Source organism: Zootoca vivipara, chromosome 4 (genome assembly GCF_965207765.1).
Source record: "Zootoca vivipara chromosome 4, rZooViv2.hap1.1, whole genome shotgun sequence".
Lineage (NCBI taxonomy): Eukaryota > Metazoa > Chordata > Lepidosauria > Squamata > Lacertidae > Zootoca > Zootoca vivipara.
The window spans coordinates 85,599,886-85,619,407 of NC_142587.1; the positions used below are offsets into that span (position 1 = coordinate 85,599,886).

The following is a 19,522-nucleotide window of genomic DNA, read 5'->3' on the forward strand; positions in this document are numbered from 1 at the left end:
GCTTCTCAGTAAAGAGAGTCTAATTCCAGCTTTTGTGGCCTGATCTCACAGACACTTGGGGCTATTTGAATGAAAAACCTCTTGCCTACAGAACAGGGACTCCCTCAACTCAGATCCCCACTGTATCAGTCTGCCATATCACCCTGGCAAACTTGTAGCACTCTAGGTTTTCACCATACTGCCCTTCCTGTGTGACTCTGGGACACAAACTATCGCCTTTTCCTTAGGTAAGTTTTGCTCTTTTCTGAGTCTCCACCTCTGTGAGTTTTAATACGCTGCTGGAATAACCAAGACGATACGCTTTGGCACAAAAAGATGAATTTTATTTTCTTGAGAACATAGGTTTTTCTTTTCTTAACGATGCATAAGTTTACAAGCTTAGTTACAGTTATACATTAACTCTGTCAGACTTTAACTTCAAGTTATCCTAAGCCTAACCTAAACCACCACTATCCTGGCCCCACAACCTTCTTCTTCCCTCTTCGTCACCATACTCTCCCCCTCTTCCTCTTCCAACTGCCAAAACCGGTCCCACCTCCTAAAGATGCGCTGTCAGTTAAGCTGGAGGTGGATTAACTCTTTCTAATCCAGTGTGTAATAAATCTTCCATCCTGGGGCTAATCCGTTACACTGGACATCTTTGAGAGAAGAAAAGGCTAAGGAGTAAACCCTACACAATTCCAGAGTGCAGTCCCTGACAGTTGGATGGTGCTATGTATGCTTCCTTCTGGCAACTCCTGCAGCCAAGCTGGTGCCAAACGTATTGCTCTGCTTTCCTTTGGGCCACATCAGCAAGGCAGAGAGCAGGTTATTTTTGTCTGGGCAGCCCAGGCCCTCCATACACACTGACTAGGCTTGCACCCCAGAGAGGTCACTTGGGTGCTGCCAATGCAGCAAAAACAATGCAAGAGGCAGCAGTTACAAGGTACCAGTCTCTGCAGCCGCAGGTGCTGTGATTCTCTAGCAGTTTGACTTCACCCCCAGAGGTGCACTCCATTGTCTCTCAAGACAGACGGATGCCAACAACCAGCATGGGTGTAGCCACCAGTGTAATTTGCTACCATCACAGTGGTGAGTATCCTGGCTTTCTTGTTTAGGGAGAGCAGGATCTGTTTTCTTGCTCACGCAATCACTTGATTGTTAGCAGGAACTATGGGTAATATCCCACATTAGTCATAACTTAAGCCCTTTTATATCATTAGTTCTACTCTGAGTATGACTTAGCTGGAGAAATGGATATGCTGCTTGATTACACACACGCGCACACACACACATCTCAAAGTGTTTTACAAGAAGATAAAACAGTAAAACCAAGAAAAATTCACAACTGTATTTTAAAACACACAGAAGTCAAAATACTAAACACATCAAAATTACCACTTCTTTCATGGCATAGAGGAAGACTGAGGAGAAAGATGACTGGATGTAGGAACAGATAAATCTGCCTGTTGCAGTTTCTCATCTTTCTAATCATTTCAGTTCTCCACATTTCCACATCAGTTTGTGATTATTATTATTTTGAAAACACTCACCAGTGTTTTTGTGGACCCTCTCCCCCAATACACACATTTTGCAAGTAATGGTCCGTAAAGGTAAAGGTACCCCTGACCATTAGGTCCAGTCACGGACGACTCTGGGGTTGCAGTGCTCATCTTGCTCTATAAGCCGAGGGAGCGGGCATTTGTCCGCAGACAGCTTCTGGGTCATGTGGCCAGTATGACTAAGCCACTTCTGGCGAACCAGAGCAGCACACAGAAACGCCGTTTAGCTTCCCGCCGGAGTGGTACCTATCTATCTACTTGCGCTTGACGCGCTTTTGAATTGCTAGGTTGGCAGGAGCTGGGACCGAGCAACGGGAGCTCACCCCATCATGGGGATTCGAACCGTCAACCTTCCTATCGACAAGCCCTCGGCTCTGTGGTTTAGACCACAGCACCACCCATGTCCATAGTAGAATGCTATTTTATTTGCAGGAATATATTCAGTTCTAGACACTATTTCCCGTAACATACACATTTTTGTGGATTTGCTAGGAGATGTGCATCACAAAAGTCAGATTTCAGAAGTGGAGTTTTTGAAGGATGGCTGCATTTGGGGGTCACAAGTCATTTTTGAAAGTTTAAAATTTGTATCTTCTTGTAAATATATATATACAGTATATATTCCTGCATCAGTAGCTGGAGTAGAGTGAGCACAGGATCAGAAGTGGGTAATGGGCGACAGAAGGACTGCAAATATGAAATATAATGAAAATCTTTCATTCCTGCAGCCTCCTTCACGACTCTGAGTGCCTTTTCTCAGTCCTAACACATGCTAGACTGGAAACTTTGCATGTGAAAAGTCTCGGATACAAGATGTCTTTTAGTGTCACTGAGCAGCGGAAAAAATTGTTTCTGCAGCAAGTGGGAAAGTGTACAGCCAGACTCCATCCGACGTGGCAGCAGACACTCAATGTGTTAAACATCTGGAAAGAACAGAGTCTTTTCGTCCAAGGAGTTTCCTTTTTGCTCCGAAAACCCTTTTGTCTGGGCTGCACAGTCTCTGCAAATGTACTCAAAAGGACTAGTGTTTGTGCCCATCTGCGTTATAAATAGAGTTAGATGAATTCCTCCCTGTAAAGTGTATTGACATACACTTAATTGTTCGTGCATTTGCACTGTACCAGGTTAAGGAGCGGATACTTGATATTGTAGATCATAGAATTGTTGAGTTGGAAGGAACCTCGTGGGTCATCTAGTCCAACCCCCTGTGGTGCAGTAATCTTTTGCCCAGTGTGGGTCTCAAACCCATGACCCTGAGATGATTAGACAGTGGATTTTAATTTTGGAAGAAAAAGAAGAAACACATGCTCCTCCCATAGGAGCCAACTCCTAGGGGCCAAAGTCCTTTGACTCCCCCTCCATAAAAATATTTTGAGGGGGCCACCCTCTGTAAAGTTGATGGCCATTGCCATTCAAATGGTGTGTGTGCACTGCATCTTGTGATCAATTATGCAGAATGGGGCTTACTTCCCCCCATATTTTATTCAAGTTGGCAACCCTGGCTCCCCAAATCCAGAATCAGTATATAACCAGGGAGTGATAAAGTATCCTTCCTTGGGAGATTCCTGCTCCAAAACCAGAGAGGCATTAGTCAAACCTATGCTGCAGGGATGGGAGAACATTTTTCAGCCAGAGAGTCACATTCCTTTACACGCAAAAGGGATGAGACTCTTACCTTTGTTCAGTGGGACATGTTCCAGCCATGCAGCAGTAAGAGGCTGTGTGTATGAAATATACTCGGAGTAGAGTATTGATTTCATGCTCTTTATTTCAGCTCATAGTAGAAAGCGGATGAATTTCCCCCCAAACCTCTGGCTATATATACACATTATTTACACAATGGGTCCCACGTGATTGGCTGATTCAACTCCCCTCCTGGAGCCTGATTGGGCTGCTCCTGCAGGCCAATCAGGTTGCTGCCTTCTGCCTATTGTTCTAGTAATAGGATGATTCACTTCCTCCTGGAGCCGGATTGGGCGGCTCCTGCAGACCAATCAGGTTGCTGCATTCTAGGATCCTACCTGCCTATTGTTCTAGGATCCAAGCTCAGTACATAACAGTGTACAAAAGTACACAGCACACCTCTGTTTTCAATTCATTGAGTCCTTTCTACAGATCAGTTACATTCAATGGGAGACATCCCCGTTATAGGCAGCATGATGCTGGGGGAGAAGAGAGGTGGGGGGAGAGAATGGGGGGGGAAAGCAGGGGAATAGAAAACTTTCATTCATTTGTGTAGTGTATGTGCCAGGGGTGTACCCAGGATTAAAATGGGGGGGGGCAAGGCACGGGAGGGGAGGGGCCACAGTGGGAATGTGGGTGGGGCTACGTGGCCTGCACCTTTCAGCTCTTCCAAGGAGGTGGCCCCAGGCTCCCGCTCCCCGCGTGAAGCTCCAGAGGCGTGTGGGGAGTGTAAGCCTGGGGCTGCCATGCTGCGCCCCTCAGCCTTTTGCTTCTAGGGGGGGCAACTGCCCCCCTGCCTACGCCCATGGTATCTGCAGGGTTTTTGTGCCAACATCGTGTGGATAGATTCTTCACCTTTTCATTAAGGCTGGCAATATTTTAAAGTCTTGGGCATTTTTTAAAAAATAAGAAAGTAAGATGTCTGAGCAATTTTAAATGTTGTCTTAAGCCTGAAGTTCAATGTGCCATAGCTGCCAAAGTAAGTTTTGCCCAGTTACAGCAAAATTTTCTCCATCTATCATAGAGTTGGATGGGGACCCTGAGGATCATCTAGTCCAACCCCCTGCAATGCAGGAATATGCAGTTATCCCATACGGGGATCAAACCTGCAGCCATGGCGTCAACAGCACTATGCTAGTCTAACCAACTGAGCTCTCCAGGCTGGTTAGCTTTAAGCTGCCACCAGATAGCTATCTCAGCTACAACAGATAAACCAGAGAACAGGGCAAACTTCTCCCATGCCTGGTTTGGGGATTAAATCTGGGGGTTTAATCACCTCATATAAGAAGCAAGCTTTTAAAATCTCAGTTAGAGTTTGTGGCTTCCCTCTCCGGTTGTTTGCCAAACGCTTGTAATAATATGAGCCACCAGGTGGCAGCCCAAGCAAAGAAACCAAGTGCAAATTGATCACAGGTCAACTTGACTCTCAACTGCCAGGGTAGAGATCAGGCATCCCCAAACTTTGGCCCTCCAGATGTTTTGGACTACAATTCCCATCATCCCTGACCACTGGTCCTCTTAGCTAGGGATCATGGGAGTTGTAGGCCAACACATCTGGAGGGCCGCAGTTTGGGGATGCCTGGTAGAGATGCATCTTCAAGCATCACACCAAAAGCTAGACAATGGCGATGCAAGATACACCTGTATGGGGAGCTCACAATTTAGGGGCTGCTAGAGAGAAACCCCTCTCCTGGTCCGGCTGCCCTTCCATGCACTTCTGAAGTTGGCAGAACTACCAAGCAAGCTGAGGTCTTATTGCAGCGCTGCAAACTTTGGGGTTACCCTGCGACTTCCCAAACATCCCTGTTGCATATACCCAGATTGGGTTGTTTTGGATAGGGATCTGCACCCCTAAGTTCTTATTAGTGTGCAGGATGGTGCACTATTCAAGAACCCTTTGTAAATGCAATGCAGAGTTCTGGATCATCGCTGCTCTTTAGGGGTTTGGATGGAAACCATAATTGGCTGTTCCCAATAACACTAAACATGAAATATCGAAGTTTTGATGGGTAGCACTCCTAAGTTCCGGTGATTTGCATCTAGCACAGCATACTGGGATTGATTTCAACGTTTTCGGCGGCCGGGGGCTTTGCGGACATACGATGCAGCCGCTTTACTTAAGCTTTGCAGATGGGAGCCTGTTAATACTTTGATTGGTGGGAACATTTCATGTGCTGCACTGAGCTGCTCAGAAGGCTCCAAGACTGTAATATGTAGGATATTGCTGTGCATGAAAGAACGTTTAAAAAATCCCAAAAGCAAATTATTCAACCTTCTTGTGAAATCTGGGGTTGTGCTGACAGGGCAGAAGGTGGGGTGGGGGACGTGCATTTTTTTGTTTCTTGAAAAACACTTTCCATCCCACTGGAACCTGAGAGAGGTTTGCCCCCTGTTTAGGGCCGTGTGTGTGTGCTTGTGTTGGGTGTGTGTGTGTGGAATGGGAGCATCTTGGCTGATGAATGAGATCAGCTTGGTCTCCAACTTTTTGCAACTTCTCCTCCTCTGCTAGATGAGGCCAGCCTGGTCTTGCCTTGCCTGCAGCTGCTCCTTCTTCTTCAGCTGATGAATGAGGCTGGTCTGGTCTGCCACTTCACCCAGCTGCTCCTTCTTCTCTGGCCGATGTATGAAGCCAAATTGGTCTTCCCCTTGGCATAACCTTCTTCCAGGGAGTCAGGGAGTGCAACATCCCAGTGACCCTGCTCAGTGACAGAGGCCAGAATGTTCTTCCCTCCGGCACTGGAGCCCCTATCCTATTACTCTCATGTGTATCAATATCACTTCTGATATTTGTATCCTGAAGTTCTTGCCCACTAGATTTTCAGAGCCACATAACAGTCACTCCAACCATCACATGCATATTTCAGTATTGAGTGAAGAGCAAATACAAAAGGGTAAAGGTAAAGGACCCCTGGACGGTTAAGTCCAGTCAAAGGTGACTATGGGGTTGCGGCGCTCATCTTGCTTTCAGGCTGAGGGAAACGGCATTTGTCCACAGATAGCTTTCCAGGTCATGTGGCCAGCATGACTAAACCGCTTCTGGTGCAACAGACCACCGTGACAGAAACCAGAGTGCACCGAAATGCCGTTTACATTCCTGCTGCAGCAATACCTATTTATCTACTTGCACTGGTGTGCTGTCGAACTGCTAGGTTGGCAGGAGCTGGGACAGAGCAACGGGAGCTCACCCCATTGGGGGGGATTCGAACCGCCAACCTTCTGATTGGCAAGCCCAAGAGTCTCAGTGGTTTAGACCACAACGCCACCCACGTCCCATTGCAAATACAACAACCAGCTGACATCCATACAGATGGCTTGCCATGCATATGAAACTGGGATCTCGTCCCCACTTCCCCTTGCCCTGTGGCTAGAAAACAGGATTCTAGGAAGTTTCCTACTTGATCTGTGTATTCTAGACACGGGCCCAAGCCTTTGCCCCACTGCTTCCCCCCCAGAAAACCCACCCTTTAGTGCTAATATGGAACAAATTGCAATCTGCAGAAATCCCACTTGCTCTTTGTTCTGATTCATCTCTAAAATGTGGGCTTCCCTGGGGGAAAGTGATGAGGCCAACAGAGGGGTGGATGCTTTTGTTGAGATTCCTGCCTTGCAAGGGGTTGGACTGGTTGACCCTCAGAGTTCCTTCCAGCTCTACAATTCTAGGATTCTCTCCATCCTCCATCCTCCCCACAACGACCCCAGCACAAAGTCCCCGGACAAAGCTTTGCCATTCTGATTTGTTTAAAGGGGATTTGCAAGCCATGAGAATTAATTTCAGTTGAGTGAGTTAAAAAATGTCCCCCCCCCCATTACAGTGCTAAGAAATGTTATCCTGCCAAGTAATGTGTACAAAAATGCACTGAACTGCCTTGGTTGCGCTGGTCGATGATCTCCGGCGAGCTAGGGACAAAGGTGAGAGCTGTTTCCTAGTTCTGCTGGATCTCTCAGCGGCCTTTGACACCATCGACCATAACATCCTTCTGGGCCGTCTAGAGGGGCTGGGAGCTGGGGGCACTGTCATGCAGTAGTTCCGCTCCTTCCTCCTGGGCCGTGTTCAGAAAGTGGTGGTGGGGGGTGAGTGTTCAGACCCCTGGGCACTCACTTGTGGGGTGCCTCAGGGTTCCGTTCTCTCCCCCATGCTTTTTAATATCTATATGAAGCCGCTGGAAGAGATCATCAGGGGGTTTCGGCTGGGTGTTCATCAGTATGCAGATGACACCCAGCTCTACCTCTCTTTTAAATCAGAACCAGTGAAGGTGGTGAAGGTCCTGTGTGAGTGCCTGGAGGCGGTTGGAGGATGGATGGTGGCTAACGGATTGAAGTTGAATCCTGACAAGACAGAAGTACTATTTTGGGGGGACAGGAGGTGAGCAGGTGTGGAGGACTCCCTGGTCTTGAATGGGGTAACTGTGCCCCTGAAGGACCAGATGCACAGCCCAGGAGTCATTTTGGACTCACAGCTGTCCATGGAGGCACAGGCTAATTCTGTGTCCAGGGCGGCTGTCTACTAGCTTCATCTGGTACGCAGGCTGAGACCCTACCTGCCCGCGGACTGTCTCGCCAGAGTGGTGCATGCTCTGGTTATCTCCCGCTTGGACTACTGCAATGCGCTCTACATGGGGTTACCTTTGAAGGTGACCCGGAAACTGCGATTAATCCAGAATGCGGCAGCTAGACTAGTGACTGTGAGTGGCTGCCGGACCACATAGCACCGGTCCTGAGAGATCTACACTGGCTCCCAGTACATTTCCGAGCACAATTCAAAGTGTTGGTACTGACCTTTAAAGCCCTAAACGGCCTCAGTCCTGTATACCTGAAGGAGCGTCTCCACCCCCACCATTCAGCCCGGACACTGAGATCCAGCACCGAGGGCCTTCTGTCGGTTCCCTCATTGCGAGAAGTGAGGTTACAGGGAACCAGACAGAGGGCCTTCTCGGTAGTGGCACCCGTCCTGTGGAACGCCCTCCCAGCAGATGTCAAGGCAATAAGTAACTATTTTACTTTTAGAAGACAACTGAAGGCGGCCCTGTTTAGGGAAGTTTTTAATGTTTAATGCTGTACTGTTTTAATATTCGGTTGGAAGCCGCCCAGAGTGGCTGGGGAAACCCAGCCAGATGGGCGGGGTATAAATAATAAATAATAATTATTATATTATTATATATCGGGGCAAAGTATCGATAAAAATGCAAATATTGCCGACAATAACGTACAAAATGCATTATATCGTGGAATAACTGTTTTGCAAAATTATGTAGGTATATTAGGACCCAGGTGGCGCTGTGGTTAAACCACTGAGCCTAGGGCTTGCTGATCAGAAGGTTGGCGGTTCGAATCCCTGTGACGGGGTGAGCTCCTGTTGCTTGGTCCCAGCTCCTGCCAACCTAGCAGTTTGAAAGCACATCAAAGTGCAAGTAGATAAATAGGAACCGCTACAGCGGGAAGGTAAACGGCGTTTCCATGTGCTGCTCTGGTTTGCTAGAAGCGGCTTTGTCATGCTGGCCACATGACCTGGAAGCTGTACGCCGGCTCCCTCGGCCAATAACGCGAGATGAGCGCGCAACCCCAGAGTCGGTCACGACTGGACCTAATGGTCAGGGGTCCCTTTACCTTTATTAGGCCAGAATGCAAACAGACATGTGTATATTAAGAGATATATGCACTAAAATGCAGATGAGTTCTCACAAGGACCTTTAAAAAAAACACAAATCAAAATCACAAGCTGATGTGGAAATGCACCAGACTGGACTTAAGACTGGAAAAATTAGAAGCTGAGTGAAACCGTAATGGATAGATTCACCCATCCCTACTCAAAAGTCAGTCCTTTAGGGATTTACTCCCAGGTAGGTGAAGCTATGATTGTAGCTTTAATAACCCTGAGTGTTTATTCCTCAAAAAAATCTCATTTAAGGCATTGGCAAGTTGTTTTTTTTACTGTAACAGCAAATTTCAAAGGATGGTGGTGTTTTGGTTTGTGTGTTGTTTCAGAAAGTGCAAGTTAGGTAGGTTTGTTTCCAGCCGAGTCTCAGCAATTCCGGGTTTAACTTTTACAGTGCAATTCACTTCATGTTTGCTAGAATTTAAGTTAGTCTCTTTGCGTTCAGCAGGACGTATGTTCTAGGGAGTTTATTTAGGATGCACTTCTAGCTGAGGAATGTAGCAAGGGATCCAGAATGAATATAAAGACATTTTTTAAAAAAATGATAATATTCAGAAGCTATTGATGGTACACTAAAAATAGAAATGTGTTTTGCAATTTGCCATTTTGGATTATGTCAAGTAGTGGAAATCTTTACATCTTAATCTGAGTCACAAGTGTAGATATTTTTATTCTGCAAGGTTGAAAAGGACAGGAGGAAAAAAAATGATTGCACTTAGATTTTAGTCTAAGCGCCAAAGCAAAACTTTAAACGTGATTTGACTTTATAGCAGGCTAAGCCAAATCCCTTATGTGCATAAGCACTCAATTGTTCAATTTCCAAACTTCAGGCTGTAAGCATAGCTGCCAAGTTTTCCCTTTTCTTGTGAGGAAGCCTATTCAGCATAAGGGAATTTCCCTTAAAAAAGGGGAGAACTTGGCAGCTATGGCTGTAAGTCATATTGCTTAATATGTAGTAAAAAGCAGCCTAAGGCAATTTTGCAGAAGTACAAGCATCACCAAGACCTGGCCAGGTCAGATTTAACTCATCTCTGCCCACCTGGGTACTTGGTTGTCTCAAGTGTGTTGTTGGAGGAACTCAGAATTGTGGTTTGGAGTTACTTCAACATACATGCCGAGGATGTCTCAGGTCTGGCTTGAGAGTTCATGGCCTCCGTGGCAACCATGGGCCTGTCTCAAATAGTCAGAGCAGGATATAGCTTTTGCTCCTTGCAGGGAGGGGTGGTGGTCCGTAAATGAGGGAGGGGTGGGGTTGACTATCACCCCATGGGCATGGTCAGACCACTTCCTGGTGAGGTTTGGGCTTGTAGTGATGATTCTCCCTTGAAAGGCTGAGGGGCCAGTTAGGATGGTCATCATATTCTGGAAACTGGAAACAGACGGATCCCCAGCTGCTCTGGGGGAGTTTCCAGTGGATGGAGCAAGTGATCCTGTTGAGGCCCCTGGTTCCCTATGGAACTGTGGAACTCGTAGGGCCATTGACATGATCACTCCAGTGCTGTGGAGTCCATTTCACTCCTTGGTATACTGAGAATCTGTGGTTGATAGACTGGGCAAGGGCTGGGACGTAAGTGGTGTATACCTTGCTCAGGAGCCAACCGAGTACATGTTCAGGCTCCTAACTGGGCCTACCGCATGGCGGTGAGGGCAGAGAAGAGATCCTACTTCACTGCCTCCATTGCATCCTCAGGGGGATCTCTGGCGGAGGGGTTCTGTGCAGAGGCAATTTGAGGGCAGTGCAACCAGTTTCACCGGGCACCAAATGGAGAGGGTACCCAGCTCCAGGAAGGAGGCATGAGGGCTCTGGCAGGGTCCTAGAGCCCTTCCTCCTCCTTCCAAAAGCCTAGTTAGCACCTGTCCAGCTTTGGGAAGGAGGTAGAATGGGTCTAGGACCCTGTCGGAGCCCTCATGCCTCCTTCTCAAAGCCCAACATAGCACAAAGATTGGTGTGTGTGTGAGAGAGAGAGAGAGAGAGAGAGAGAGAGAGAGAGAGCCTGCCAAAATTTGGCCTAGCTCAGTGTCCGTGTTCCACGTACGGTAGTTGAACAATATCTGAATGGCCACAGATTCCCCCCATACCTGGCTTAGGACAGCATCAATTTTTAAAAATAAAATCTACCTGTTCCCCCCCCCTTTTAAAATGACTTTATAAAATCCTTTGGCTACGAGAAGCTCAGTTTCCATAGCATTATCTTCATGCCCTCAATGGATGAATAAGTGAAGGAACATCTTTTCCTTGCAGTACTTGCCAGTGATAAGCCTTAAGCCAGAGATGTCCCCGTTATTTTCTTCCCCTAATTGCCTATGGAAATGAAGTCATAGCATCTTCCAGCCAGACCTTTCTTCTTCCCCCTCCTCTGCAAGATATAAACCCAAGAGACAGACAGCCCAAAGCCTGCAGGTTGATGACATGTTGAAACCACCTTCCACGTTGTACACACACACACACACACACACACACACACACACACACGAATAAGTTTATGAATACAGTGTCTCTGGGACATTAATCAGTCGAAGGTATGACAGGTAGCTTGTAAGTTTTGACAAGGCAATTTGTGGAGTTTAGGCATTTTATGAAAGGCAAGCACATATATCAAGTGGGGTTTCATGAAGGCCAGTCGAACACGCACACCGTCATCGAAACCCAAAATAACTGCTCAGGCAAAGCTAAAGAATAAATGTGTAGATTGATTGCACTTGAGGCCAACTCTACAGCAGTCTTCTTTCTCCAGAGTATGAAGGAAAGCTTTAAAGCTTTTTTTAAAAAATTATGTGTGCAAAACAAACAACAAACCTAAGTGGGGAATGTGTGTGGAGGAAACCTCTTGAAAATAAAAGCTAAAAAGCTGTAGGTAGGAGGGGAAAACAAGAGGGGGGAGCAGAAGAAAAGAAAATTTACTGTTGTTATTTATTTTATCCTAGTACATTTATTTCCTGCCCTTCCTTCGAAAGAGCTCAGGGCAGCTTGTTTATTTCTGAAAAGATTTATAAACCACCTTACAAGGCAATTGCTCTCACAAGGTAGTGTACAAAGCACAGAAATCATAACAACATTGTTTTAAAAACCAAAAAATGGCTCCCCTTTTAAAAAGAGCTGCATAACTTCGTCAGCACGCAAGGCCGGGTCCTGTTCATTCTATGGGGAATGCAATGTTTTGACTCCAAAAGAATATTTCTGAATATATTATTATTATTATTCTTAAGCAGATTGAGAAGGCATCTTTTTTTTCTTAGGAGTGCCAAGTGGAAAACTCATTATCACAAGCAATGAAAAATGTATTTCCTTGATAAACAGAGCTTATCCAGGTCCATAGCATGCCAAGTGTACAGTTTTGCATGCTGAAAGATTTCAATCACATTTGGTTTTCTTAAGTGGAGATTGCCATGTCTAAAATTATCCATGCTGGGAAAATGCATGTTTCTTATTTAGATCTGGGCAGCTAAGGAGAAGTTTCCTGTGTAAACCCAAGGGCTTTGCTTGACCCTTTCCCTCTAGCTTTCTGTTGTAAGAGTGAATACGTGTAGTTAAACAATTTATTTTTCTTAAGAAAAAAGGGTAGATCATGAGAATCAAGAAGAACAATTCTTAGGAAAAGCTTAGAACCACAAGAATGAATAAGAGATTCATTCTTATCAAAATGGCCGCCCATGAGATTCACAGAACCTGTATACCTTTTACGCTGGGACTGGAGATAGGGAGAAACAGTATGGTGTAGTGGTTAGAGTATTGGACTAAGACCTGGGTTCAAATCCCCAATCAGCTTTGAAGCTTACTGGGTGATCTTTGGCCAGCAGCTATAGCTCAACCTAGCCTACCTCACAGGGTTGTTGCAGGGATAAATTGAGGAGGGGGAGAACCATGTATGCCACCTCAAAACTCCTCTGTGGAAAGATGGGGTATAAATAAATAAAGATACACCACATGTGCTGTTTTCCTTTCCTTTGGACCACATCAGCATGGTCTTTTCGTCTGGGCAGCCCAGAACCTCTATACACACTGCCCAGGCTTGCACCCCAGAGAGTGTTCTAACCCAGCAAAAACAGCACCAAGGGGCCAGCAGTTATGAGTTATGCACTCAACCTGATCAGCATAGGGTACGAGCACTATGGGTTGCCTTCCTCGGTGGGAGAGTTCATTGTACCTCCCTGGTCAGCTACTGCCTGCCTTAAGCTGGGCAACTGGCGGTCAATGAAGGGCTGACCAGCAGCTGTCTCCCTGCTTCAATGGGTGCTTCGAACTCAAAGTGCAGTAGTACCTTGGTTGTTGAATGGCTTGGCTCCCGAACAAATCGGCTCCCGAACGCCGCAAACTCAGAAGTGAGTGTTCCAGTTTGTGAACAATTTTCGGAAGCCGAACGTGCGATGCAGCTTCTGCGGCTTCTGATTGAGTGCAGGAAGCTCCTGCAGCCAATCAGAAGCGGTGCCTTGGTTTTCAAACGGACTCCCGGAACGGATTAAGTTCGACAACCAAGGCACCACTGTACCACTCGACAAGCGGACCCAATTGCCGCACCCTGAAGGCGGACTCTTCCATTATCTCCCGAGAAAGATGGATGCTAACAAACACTACTAGGAGAGCCAGTGTGGTATAGTAGTTAAGAGCGACAGACTCGTAATCTGGGGAACCAGGTTCGCGTTTCCGCTCCTCCACATGCAGCTGCTGGGTGACCTTGGGCTAGTCACACTTCTCTGAAGTCTCTCAGCTTCACTCACCTCACAGAGTGTTTGTTGTGGGGGAGGAAGGGAAAAGGAGATTGTTAGCCTCTTTGAGATGCCTTCGGGTAGTGATAAAGCGGGATATCAAATCCAAACTCCTCTTCTTCTGCTATGTCAAATATGAGCAACCCTGCCTTATGCACATTCCACTTGTGCGTGACTGCATTTATGTGGATCGCCATGAAGTAAATCAATCAATCAATTGGCCTTCCCTTGCTTGGGGCTGCTGCCTGGAAGTGAGCAAGGGAAGGCCCACAGGCTGCTTTATTGGTTGAATTGTTTATTTGGTTATAATAATAATATTTTATTATTTATACCCCGCCCATCTGGCCAGGTCTCCCCAGCCACTCTGGGCGGCTTCCAACAAAAGAATAAAACACAATAATCTATTAAACATTAAAAGCCTCCCTGAACAGGGCTGCCTTCAGATGTCTTCTAAAAGTCTGGTAGTTGTTTTCCTCTTTGACATCTGTTGGGAGGGTGTTCCACAGGGTGGGAGCCACTACTGAGAAGGCCCTCTGCCTGGTTCCCTGTAACTTGGCTTCTCGCAACGAGGGAACCGCCAGAAGGCCCTCGGTGCTGGACCTCAGTGTCCGGGCAGAATGATGGAGGTGGAGACGCTCCTTCAGGTATACTGAACCGAGGCCATTTAGGGCTTTAAAGGTCAGCACCAACACTTTGAATTGTGCTCGGAAACGTACTGGGAGCCAATGTAGATTTTTCAAGACCGGTGTTATGTGGTCTTGGCGGCCACTCCCAGTCACCAGTCTAGCTCACCGGTTTACCCCTCCGGGTGCTTTATTGATCACCCCGGCTTGGTTTTTCCAGATATACTCAATGAACAAGCATGCTTTAAAAAAAAGAACCCAGCAGTTCCCAGCACCGACTCATTCTTTCATAGAATAAACACCAGCCTGACTTATGGTCACCATCAATGAGTAAGGAATGTCCAATGGTTTAGGAGCTCTGGCGTTGCTGGGATTGAAACCAAGTGGTTCTAGGTGATGTTTGATTAACCTGCTGACATCTATTTCTGAAAGCTCTTTGCTCCGAGGATGAGTGCATACCAGAAAGACACACGCTAGCTCTGGATATTAGCACACTGACGTCAGATGATGCAGCAGCGTACAGTGTGGTGAAAACGAGGAATTTGCTTCCTTTTCACATGAAAGCTAACACTGTGCAAACTTCAAAAGAAAATGCCGCAAATGTTTATCGTGTTGGGGGAATGGGAACATTCCTCCTCCTCCGCCAATTCCTATGTCATGTGTGGGCTGTCTCCACATATTTCCCTTGATGATAAAACATCAGCTCGTACCCTTCTCTGGGATCTATTTAAAGAGGTTCTCAGGAATAAAGGTCACAGGTTTTGAAACAGGAAGCAGGGAAGCATGCTGTGGGAAATATCTGTACTGTACATGCTTTGAAAATATCAACATGCTATTAAAATAAACCAAACCCGGGAAGCATTGAGAAACGCGCTTAACTTGCCGTAACCATCAAGCAAATGGAGCTTGATTGGCAGACAAAAGAAAGTGTTTGCTCACACGAGGTATGTCCAGCTTCTTCTCTGGTTGGGCTCAAACAGGCATTAAACGTTTGGCTGCTCCAAGCTGTTTTTCTTACATATATAATAAGCATATAAGAGTGTCGTCATTCTGCAGTTTGCGTGGCCACAGAAAGATGGCGCTGTGAGCTGCAGCAGAAGGAGAGGTGGTGAATGGGCTGTCCAGGCAAGTCGTGGAGGGACAGTCAGAACAGGCTGTGGGGACAAGGAAGGCACCCAGAAGTGCAGGCCTGCCTTGGGATCCACAGAAGCAGTGGCATGAGGTGGAAAGCCGCCCCGATGTTGGGGACAGGCAGGACTCTGAGGGTTGTGTAGAGGAGGCAAGGGGGCTGGAGGGGAATCTAAGGAAGGAGTGAGTGTCTGTGGCATCTATAGGGGCTGGAGGAAGAGGAAGAGGCAGGACTGATAGAGGTGGGGGAGGAAGAGTCAGAAGGAGAGAGTCAAGAATTGGGATCTGTCAAGCCATTAGGATCTCCTCCTCCTCCGTGTCTGTCCTCCTCTGCTGTCTGCAAGGACAAGGAGGGGCTTAAAGCGCCAGGCCTCAGGCACAGTGGCAACTACTGTGCAGGAAAAGAATGACTCCATTAGAGCACAGGGCTCTCCTCTCTGTCCACGGGGCATTGCTGCCCTGTCTCAGCTGCTCTTGAAGCATGTTAAATGGTGCTTGGAGCAAAGCAAGACACTCCCAGCTGCTCTCTCTCCAGTTCCCTGGTCTGCACAGCACCCTTGGCAGTAGCATTAGTGAGGCTTGCTAACCAACTCTCCCCTCACCTCACCACAAAGTCTGGATGAATTCCTTTATTCTGCTTTTGGGCCAGTTGCCAGATAAAAGAGATGTCTGGGTTCCTGCTCACCATTCTTTATCTTTTTTTAAATCTTTTTTTCTTTTTTGTATTTTCAGTCACAGATTTACCATAAATTTAAACCACATGACCCCCTTCCCCCCAAAAAAAAGAATAATGAGAACTGTAGTTTTCTCACTCACAGAGCTACAATTTCCAGCCCGCTTGACAAAATAAGAGCTCTCAGGATTATTTGGGGGAAAGCCATATGCTTTAAATGTATTGTACATTCATATTGCCATTTGGGGAATTATCCAAAGAAATTCCAAACCATTTGTTACCTGTTGGGAATTTTCCTTGCCTCGACAAAACAACAACAACAACAACAACAACAACAACAACAACAACAACAACAACTGTATATGCCCCCCATCTGACTGGATTGCCCCAGCCCCTCTGGGCAGTTCCCAACAAAATATGATAAATGCTATAGAACATCAACCATTAAAAACCTACCATATTACCGAGCCTATTTTTGACTACTTTGCATGTTTGGATGGCTAAGCATGAACACTGAGCCTGTTCTGCAGCTTTACTTAGAAAATTGCACCTCGCCGTTCCTGAAAAATGCTCCCAAGGCGAGACACCTTTACTGTACAGTACAACACAAAATTATATATATATGCAGTAAAAGGCAATAAAAATTCAAAGCTCAATTTAAAGAGCCTAAAACAGAGAGGTAGAATCACATCGCGCTGTGGGCATATCCACAAAGTGTACTCTATTCCATAAAAGCAACAGCAGCAAGAAGAGTAGCAGCATAATTAACAGGCTGCTTAAAGCAGGGCTTACTCCATGGGTAGACAAACTAAGGCCCGGGGCCCAGATCCGGCCCAATCGCCTTCTAAATCTGGCCCGCGAACGGTCCAGGAATCAGCGTGTTTTTACATGAGTAGAATATGTCCTTTTATTTAAAATGCATCTCTGGCTTATTTGTGGGGCATAGGAATTCATTCACCCCCCCCCCCAAATATAGTCTCATTAATAAGCAATAATTCCACTTCAAAAATATCACAGTAGAGGGAGGAATACACAAAACTTCTTTTATTCACGATATTCAACAAATTAAGATCTAAAGGGGTTCTTCATATTCCTGTTGCACTTTCTCATCAGGCAAATAAGCCCAGAAACCAGAGGAAATTCTAATACTGTGGTACTTCAATGTACTAACTTAAGTTCACAGTGGAATACTCCTTTAATGCTCTTTACAAGTGACCAAACAATCTCTTAAAACCGCTTTTTGAATTTAAAGGCCATGACTTCCAGAAGTTGTTGTACTTCAGTTCCCCTCTGGCCGTTCTGGCTAGTGCTGGTAACAGGTAAAGTCCAAATATATTGGGAATGTATGTCACTGTTTTTTCCATCCCTGTTTTAACTGGTGTTGCAAGATCCTGCCTGACTCAAACAGGAATTTAGATACCAACATGGATGCTTATGTTCCTGACATTTGGAAAGATTGCCCTTTTCTGAACTTTTCCTAGCTCTTTGTGTCATGCACCTCTCCCACTCCATTAAGCCTCACTGTGGGCACATTTAATGGAGAAGGGGAAGAGGCTCACAGAACTTCCCCTTCATTTAAACAGCTGGATTAGGATGCCTTCCACTCGCACTGCTTGCTTCCTCACCTACTTGGCTGCTGTTCAGCCTTCTGGAGCTGGCATGGTCGCCTGTTGCAGCCACACTAATCACAGCGTGATGACAGCCCTCCATTTTTATGTCTATAGGAAGATAATGTCCACTGCTGACAGGGCCAAACATATCCTGCTTTTTAAACCATTTCTTTACAAAGCCTCAGAGTTTCTACTGAAGATAGGAAAATAAATCTGATCTGACCTTGAGAGAATACAAAAAGGGTCCTTGATCTCTCCTCAGAATTGAGAAAGCAGGTGCAGGACAGCTTCTTCTCAATACTTGGTCAAAATTGGATTCCTGTCGAAGGCAAAGTGCTCAGCTGCAGAAGCCAAATTAAAGGATGACACATAAAGATGGCAGTTCAGTTTGGGCAAATATAATGAAACAGTCCTACTGCCGTCTCTTCCCTGTGCGTGTCTACTCAGAAGCAAGTCTCCAACATTTCTCTGATGAAAATAGGGACATCCAATTTAATAATAATCGCAATAATAGCAATAATAATATTTATAACCCACCCATAAAACACAATGAAACATTAAATATTTTTAAAAAACCTTCTCTGTACATGTTCAAAGGTTGAATAGTTACTTATCTCCTCGGCTCAGGGGTCACATAACTCCATATCCTCCAACATTTCTCTGATGAAAATAGGGACATCATAAGGAAAAGTGGGACAATCTGGGATCAGGTCAGAAACTGGGATCGGGGTCTAGCCCTGGAAAACTGGGACACTTGGAGGGTCTGTTAAACTACAAAGCACTGTTAAAAGCAATACAGAGCAGTCATTAAAATGACTAGCTACTCGAGGAAAGTTTAAACAACTGCCTAGGCCTGCCTGCATAAAAAGGTCTTCCGGAGACAAATTCAAGCACGCCTGCCAAATCTCTGCTGGAAGAGAGAGCCCACAATGTTTGACTGTCAACACTTAATGCCTGGCTTGTGGTGGTCAACTGGGTCTCTGTGACATGGGGAACAACTAACAGCACTCCTCTGGGTGATCTCAGTGATCATTCTTAGATAGAAGGACTCTGGAAGTCCTTAAGGTAACTCAGTTGCCCCTCAGTCTACAGATGAAAGACTTCAAAAGATTTTTTAAAAATTAATTATTAGACCAATCATGAATTTATCTGCCTCATAGAAGAGTTCATCCTTCCAATTATTGGTGCTGCTTCCATCCCTTCAATGTTGTTATACTGAAATCCACAACTTGTTTACTTACAGTTGGTCCTATTAAACGTCAGTACAGCAGCCCAGGGGTTGACGATTTCATCTCCAGAGAATGGTCTTGTGATTCTCAGAGCGATTTACTAGCCTCTCTAACAGTTTCTGCGTTGAAGGCCATTAACCAGCTACCTTACAAGGAGAGAATTCCTCGAGCAGTTTTTGGTCCTGCGCTGTCTCACCTCTGCCAAATGGTTTGATTGTTTGTGTGCCAAATTCGGGATGCGTTAAGCCTTATTCACTCATTTTCTTTTGAAAATGGAAACCTTCGCTGCTCAGTCTCCACAAGAGTTCCTCGTTCCTTGGCTGCAGTCCACAAAGACTTAAGGCAGTGGATTTTTATATACTGCATGCAAACTCACTAGGCTCCCAATCCTGAAATTTGCAAACGACCAGTTCAGTACCTATTGTCAGTGCTAGTGATATGAGCTAATGATTCTCTCCAGAAAAGGTATTATGCAACTAGTTGGATGTAGCAGTACTGTTTTGAGTGTCTGTTTTGGAACAAGTTCTGTTAGTAAATCTTATGAACTATATTTTTTTGGACTGAACAATTTTTATTTCAAGAGGAGTCAGTTTTTATTCATCCTGTTGCTTTCATTATGTGTAATATTAATAACCACAATAATAGGATTTCAGGAGAGTTGGGGGAAGCCCAAACCCA

At 45.8% G+C, this 19,522-nt stretch overlaps 1 long non-coding RNA gene across 3 annotated transcripts in view; it reads right to left on the reverse strand.

Annotated features, from left to right (window-relative positions):
• LOC148686031 (uncharacterized) overlaps positions 1-19,235 on the reverse strand; it is a 34,930-nt gene extending 15,695 nt beyond the window's left edge. Inside the window, exons 1-2 of one of the 3 annotated variants that reach the window (XR_015949715.1) lie at positions 18,857-19,235; positions 17,839-17,956 (exon numbers count right to left, since the gene is read on the reverse strand). This is a non-coding gene — a long non-coding RNA (uncharacterized LOC148686031). The remainder of the gene's footprint in view (positions 1-17,838; positions 17,957-18,856) is intronic. The other 2 variants (XR_015949714.1, XR_015949716.1) reach the window with 2 other exon arrangements.
• Between the last annotated feature and the right edge of the window lie 287 nt (positions 19,236-19,522).